Genomic DNA, 7,376 nt, shown 5'->3' on the forward strand with positions numbered 1-7,376 from the left:
TGATAAAGATCCGCTCGCTGTTCACCCCGACCCCGAGCGCACAGCAGTGAGGAGCGAGAAGAAAAAAAGCCGTCTTTTTTTAGCCGTCTTCGCTCGGTTCTCGTTTTCTCCGTTTTAACTCAGTTCTCTTATTTCGCCATGCTCGTTGTTTTGCTGCTTTAAACTTTGTCTTTGAGCTCTCACATAAACGCGGGCCCAGCGCTGTGATTGGACAGTCTCTGACAAGGAGGCGGGGCAAAAGTGGAACAGAATTAGAACGACTAATTTAATCCTTAGGACTTAGGCAGCCCATAGGTGGTCTTGTTTCACACTGGTGGGCTCCAGATTCACACAGTAATGTACACATACGCTGAACAAGTGATTCTTTCTTAATGAATGCTTTGAAATACAGGGGGAATTATCAGAGAAACCAGAAGTGGGAAAATCTCATTCCCAGTGTCAGATCAAGGCCATAACCATTAACAGATGCTAGGTCGGATCCGCTGAGAGAACCAAACATTTGATCAGAGAAATGCACTCTACAACGATGCTGCAGTGGCTCTACTGAAGCTGAAGATGTGGTCAGTGACGGTCTTATGGTGGTCCCTTTCCATTGCTGCACAGACTGGAAACTAAACCACAAATAGGCTCCGGTCAAGAACTTCAGAACCTAGGTTTGCACTTGTGTAGTGCGCTAGTGGTTCTACAGTGTCCTGTACTCATTTATGTCCCAGTGTAAGGACTCTCAGGGCAGTAATTGCCACTCTATGAGCTGCCTTTAGCATTTAGCGTAAAATGGGCCATCAGGCTTCGGAGGAAAACGCTCTCTTCTTTCTGAATGAGGAGACAATGAGGTCAGATCTTCACTTTTTTTGCCAATACTGGACATTTATTGTGTCATTTTGAGGTAACAATGACTAATGTATTAGTTGGTAACAAGCCAAGACGCCGGTAAATCGTGAAAGTGGCTCGTCTGCAGCAGAGGTCGTAAGGTTTTTCGTGCTGGAAGCTGGAAGTGGGTTATTGCTCTCTATTTTTCAGGGTCAAACAAGCCTTTTTTTTTATTATTATTTATTTATTTTTTGTCCCTGCGAACACGCTGTGTCCTTGCCTTTTAGGACGCACAGTAATCAACAAATTTGTGTCCTTTTGTGGCAGGGAAGTGCGCAAAAAGAGCCATGAGATGCAATGCCTTTAGAGAATGTTTTCTGATGGGCCCTATAAAGCAGATCTGTTGGCAGCAGATTGTTGGACTGATGTGGCCTTGGATCATAGACGGACAGAGAAATCTATTCCCCTCGGGCAGAATGGACACTTACAGCTCTGGGTGAAGGAGTTTAAAATAAACCTCAGTTCCTACAGCGAACTTTTCAACAGGAAAAATAGAAACAGGACGTAAGACGTTGAGTTTCACATACAGTACAGTAATGTGTAAACAATGCAGTGGCGGATGCTGGTCTTTCAAGCAGGGGAAGCTCAATTTCGGCCTACATCATAAAATGTGTCGGTTTATTTACATGTAAATTCTACCCTCCGTTCCTTTTTAAGAAAATGATCTGTGACCCTGTCGTACCAGCAAGGCGTCTTTTCCAGGGACTTGACTAGTGTCCTCTCAGTGGCCAGCAGAGCTAGGCTGCTTAAACGGCCTTGGCCCATGTGAAGTGTGTCCGCCTGTGCTCCCATGGATCTTTACACCAAAGGATAGCTGATTCGCTCACTTCGCTGTCAATCAAAAAGGGATTCAGCCTCAGACAGATCATCCATCCAATCATCATGCAGAAGCTGAGCGTCCGGGCCAGCCGAGGCCAACCCACTGCCCCACAGACCCCCAGAGACGCTGAGCGTCCGATGGGCGGGATAAAGCTGTGGACGCTCAGTGTCCTCACTGTTTAAAGCACTGTGAAGCTGCAGGAATGATTGAGAGGAAAGCCGCGTCTTTACCAGTGATAAGAAGCTGATTCTGAACAAAAGTTGAGCGCGTTGTGCATATTTATTCAACGACATGTACACACAACAGTATATATTTGATCACTTATTTTTTTACATTTTAGGGGAAGCTGAGCTTCCCTTGCAGTCTTCGAGTAATCGCCACTGAAACAATGGGATAGTTACACTGTTCTTACCAAAGAAAATCTGGTTTATACATGTCCTCATTACAAAGACTAATGCACCTTCAAGCCCTGATCTACAGAGACGTGGAAAACAAGTAGTGACATAACGTATGGTAAGTACCATGTCCTGACTCCACAGGCTGCATTCAACAGCATCAAATGTTATTGTTGTATAACTGTTATTGAATTATGTATAGTTTTAATAGAGTAAAAAAAGACTACACTAAATTCATTCATTCATTATCTGTAAACCCTTATCCAACTCAGGATCGTGGTGGGTCCGGAGTGTACCCTGCAAGGCAGGAACACACCCTGGAGGGGGCGCCAGTCCTGTGGTGTGTTTTTTGGCTCGTGGGAGGAAACCCAAGTGGACACAGGGAGAACACACCAAACACACAACAAAGTCAATCACCCAGAGTGGGACTTGAACTCCAGGTCCCTGGCTACCATGCTGCCCTTATGACTACACTTAAAACGGTTTATTAATGGTTTACCGTCTGTTTATTAATTGCTATTAATTAGGTTGTAAATGCATTAAAAGGCATTAATAATAGTTTATAACGCATTGAAAGTGCATCAGTGACCTGCTGTTTGTCAAAATCTATCAGTTGACGTTAACCCTGCCATCTTCAGCACGTTAGTTAATACATTTAACCATTTAACCTCCAATAAAATGTCTTTTTATACACTGATGATAACGTGGTGCACCTCAACATGTGAAATGACTAAATTCACATTCTAAAGTCTCAGCTTATTCTTTACCTTGACATTTTCAGTACGTTCTCTGACACTGAGACAAGAAGGAGGTCACTGTATCCCTTTTTTACGTCGGTTACAAATGATTATTAACGACCTTTAAGGTGTTTACAGCCTTGTATAAATTAGTATAATTATTATCATTGTTGATGAACATAGCAAGTTTTTTTTAACTCACATTATAAATGAGAAATGATAGCAGCAGGAGGTGGGAACGATCACAGCTGTCTCTTTAGGGAGTAGGGATTAGGGAGCAAGGTAGGACACTAGAAACTGAGACACATCCTTTATGTTGGTTTTTCCCTCCAGTCCTCTTTCTGTGTGAATGTAGGGGCCTATTCCAACTAGTTATCCTTCTTATGTTTACATTTACCATCCTCCCTCTCTCACTCACTCACTCTCTCTCTCTATCTCTCTCTCTCTCTCTCACTCTCTATCTCTCTATCTACCTCTCTCTCTCTCTCTCTAGTATTGTATTCGTCCTCCATTGTCAGTGAGTGTTAATGATCCTTTATTAATTAAAAGCATGCATAACGAAGGAGAGTGCCCCCCTGCCCCGGTCTGTGGTCTGTTCAAATATTTGTTTGTTCTCTGTTTGTTTGCGGAACTTTCTCTCCTGGTGAACTTTGTGTCAGTGATGTGTTTGGGAACGGCTCTGATCCAATTATCCGGGAGTTTTCCGGAGAGAGGCTGCTGTACGGAGGAGATCATCTGATGGCTGACACTAATTAAACGCTCATTGCGCATGACCTCTAATTAAAGCAGGGAACGGAGCACTGCCATTCCCTTTAAAATGGACCAGTAATGAGATTCAACAGCAGGTGTGGTGAGACACACACACACACACACATGAACATTGTTGTTTGTAAACGCTTCTTGTAAAACTTTATTATTAATAATAATAGTAATTAGTAGTAGTAGTGTTATTAATATAAAAAAATAAATGTAATAAATGAAAATACAGATAAAATCAAACAATTTCATCATCGTCTTGTTACAAAATACATATATTTTAAATTTTGGTTAATTTTTTTTATTTGGTGTTTTTTTTTCTTCCTTTTTTCTTCTTAATTTCTAGTTGTTTTTTTTTCCTTTTTTATTCCTCCTCCTCTTCATTTCTTGACTCTCATCTGCATTTTCTTATTTCTTAGTTTTTTCTGATCTTTACTAATGCATTTTGTCTGAATAGCAACAACACACACACACACACACACACAGTCATGTTTAGTCACTGGTGAGCAGGTGAAGGTGTCCTTGCTTGAGTGTGTGTAATCTGTGCCCCCTTGTGCCCTGGTGCTGAAGGAGACTGTGTGTGTGTGTGTGTGTGTGGTTACCACTGGGATCGAGCAGGTTCTGCTCTCTTTGTCTCTCTTTTCTGAGCGAGTGAAGGGTGAAGGGAAGCAGAGGCCTGATGACGATGAATCCCCCAGAAGCCTCCACCTGGGGCCTGCCTTATATTCAAACAGGTAAAGATTATAGCTTTGGAATAGACCTGAAATGACCTCCACTGTTCCCATCGAGAAAACCAGCTTAGAACAGGAACTCCTTATATGGGCATGAGGCTGACTACAGAGCCAATCAGATGTCTGTTTGAAGAAGGGGTATCTTATTGGTGAGTGGCATTAAAGGGCCACACATTGGGCTGCTTTTCTGAATAAAGCGGTAGGGGATTTGTCCATGCCGTAGTGTTCATGCTCGAGCAGGGAATCGAACCCTAGCCTGCTGCCGAGGGCTGGTTGTCTACTACAGTATCACCTATAGCAACCACACTGGGTGGGGTTCAGTGTTTTCATACTAACTTCAACAAGTCACTGTGATGGCTCCTCTGATGGTCCCCAAGGACACAAAGCAGTACACAAGCAACGCAAGGAAGCATCCCAGGGATGAGACATCATTGTGTTTAACGTTTCTCATAGACTTCCTGGCCTTAGCTGAGTCCAGGTATTTAGCTTGTCATAACCCCGCCGTCTGTAGTCGGTTCATGTGTCCGCTCCGGCTCCGGGGAGCGTCCGTCTCCTCTAAACGCTCTCATTAGTCCACCCTGGGCAGATATTTCAAACTCTTCCCGTTGTGTTCTTCTCCATTACGAGGGTCACTCCGGGGTAATGAGGCCCAAATAAGTCCCAGGACTCAGCTCAAGAAATCATTTCCTCCCCCTCCAATATCTGTCAGCGCTTTGATTACGCAGTGGAGGAGTCTGATTCACACAGACAGCCCCCTCTCTCTCTCTCTCTCTCTCTCTCTCCTACCTTTCTCTCTTCCCTTGTGTTTTCTCTTCTTATTCTTTCTCTCCCACATTCTCTCTTCCTCTTCCTCTTTTTCCTCACTCTTTTTTCTTCTCTTTTCTTTCTCTCTACGTCTTACTGTTTCTTTCTCTGTCCTTCTATTTTTTTGTTCTCTCTCTCTCTCTCTCTGTGTGTGTTATTGGTATAATAATGAATGCACAGTGACAGTGCTTCTCGACTGAGATGGGTGTCCTGCCCTCTCAAATTTACCCACCGCTCCATCGCCGCACAAGAGGAGGAGGGGGGGATGGCCAGAAAGGGACAAGAAGAGAGGGAGGGAGGGAAATGAAAACACGAGAAGAAAAAAAAAAGGAGTGGAGAAATTGGAGAGAATGGCAGAGTCAGTGTCTCATCTCTCGGGCGAGATTAAAAACTCATCTCTCAGCGCCGCGCCGTGTTATTGCGGCTGATTTGAGCGGACGATCCATGCAAATTGTGCCGTGATTAGTTGCGCTGTCGGCCGGCCGAGGTGAGGACACTCCGTCCTGCTGTCCAATTACTTCCGCCTGTATTACAGCCGGGAGTCTCCGACTACATGCCCATGTCATTAGGGGACAGTGGAGGGTGTGTGGAGGCATCGCCTTTTATGCTTCTGCCTGGGTCTTATTTCACTCTAGTAGCACCATGTTTACATTTCATGCCACAGAGCAAAACCAAAACACACAAGCAACACAAAACATTAAAGTTGAGAATTTAGAAAGCATCCCGGGTGGTTGCTAGGACTCTGCATAACTCACCCAATCATATACAGTAAAGGATAACATTCATTAATTTATTCATTATCTGTAACCCTTATCCAGTTCAGGGTCCCGGTGGGTCCAGAGCCTACCTGGAATCATTGGGCGCAAGGCAGGAATACACCCTGTAGGGGGCGCTAGTCCTTCACAGGGCTAAAGGATAACATATAAAGGTAATTATGCTATAGTTATCTAATCCAGATTTTTCATCATTAATAGTTTTACCCACCAGCTTGTTCTACCCACGTGGGTAAGGTCTTGAGATGTTTGTGCGTAATAAAAAAATCAACCCAGAAATTCATAACATTCATAGATTTTGATTCATTTTAATTTGTAGGTATTTTTACATTAATTTAATGAGCTCCTGTCCACTGATGGCGCTGTTTTACTGAATACATTCAAGTCTCTGTTATGTTCCAGAAGAAGAGCTTCAGAAACAGTGTCATTTTCTGTTACAGATCACATTCCACAAGCACAAAAATATTTAGGAGTTTACAGTTAGGCTTTTGAATAAGTTTAGAGGTAAATTTAGGGTCCACTGGCAAAATCTGGTCCTAATCGTTTTTTAATCTCTACTCGCTTACGGTTCCAACCGAGTCGAGTAGGTAATAACTCAAGAAGTGTAGGGCCATGACATGGCCAGAGAGACCTGTCAATCACTACAAAATGCAGAGCTCCAGATTAAATTAGCTGCTTGTAAAATCTCTGAAATTACAGCCACCCACTCACAACAGTAGTTTGCAACTTTACCTCGAGGTGTTTCAAAGAGGTTTAAATGGTCCTTGGGTCAGTGGCTGGTAAAAATCTCCAGCAAAAGCCAAGTATGCAACGAGGAAAACTCATCTGTGAGAACTGGGAGGCAGAGCAGTGTTCGGTCCAAAATAACAAAAGCAACACACGGATACACAACAAGTAAACAGGGCCTAACGATACCTCTGTGGTTTCCAAAGCCTGTGGTTCTGATTAGACACAGGGTATTGTGACATCATCGGCTCCATTTCGTGACCAGTTAAAAGTGAGTCGAGCCGTGCCGTGCCGAATCGAGATGATCCTACCCCGGCACACATGGAGAACAACAATAAATGCCCAACCTCACACATCAGCTCACAGATCCCTGACCCCTTGCCCCCCCCCACCCCACCAACCGTGGCTTAATAACTGTAGTGAGTAAGTACTGAGAGATACCAGAAACACTAGTTATCTGTAATCAACTCCTTCTTCTAACATGCTGCTAATATATTTCAGGCTATTACACACACACACACACACACACACACACACACACATAGTGTAGGTCCGCCCTAAAGGGAAGAGACGAATGTTTCTGCAATCATGCAGTAAGAACTCCCTCATTAGCTTCTTCCCCATGGTCAGGAAGTGTCACACTGGTCAGAGAATACAGGAAGAAAAAATATCAGCAACAGCTGCAACAGTCTTTGGTAGAAACAAAGAACATCTAATACTTGAGAACACCTTTTATATTAGAGTTCTCTCTTTATTTATTTACT

This window comes from Hoplias malabaricus, chromosome 5, assembly GCF_029633855.1.
Source record: "Hoplias malabaricus isolate fHopMal1 chromosome 5, fHopMal1.hap1, whole genome shotgun sequence".
NCBI lineage: Eukaryota > Metazoa > Chordata > Actinopteri > Characiformes > Erythrinidae > Hoplias > Hoplias malabaricus.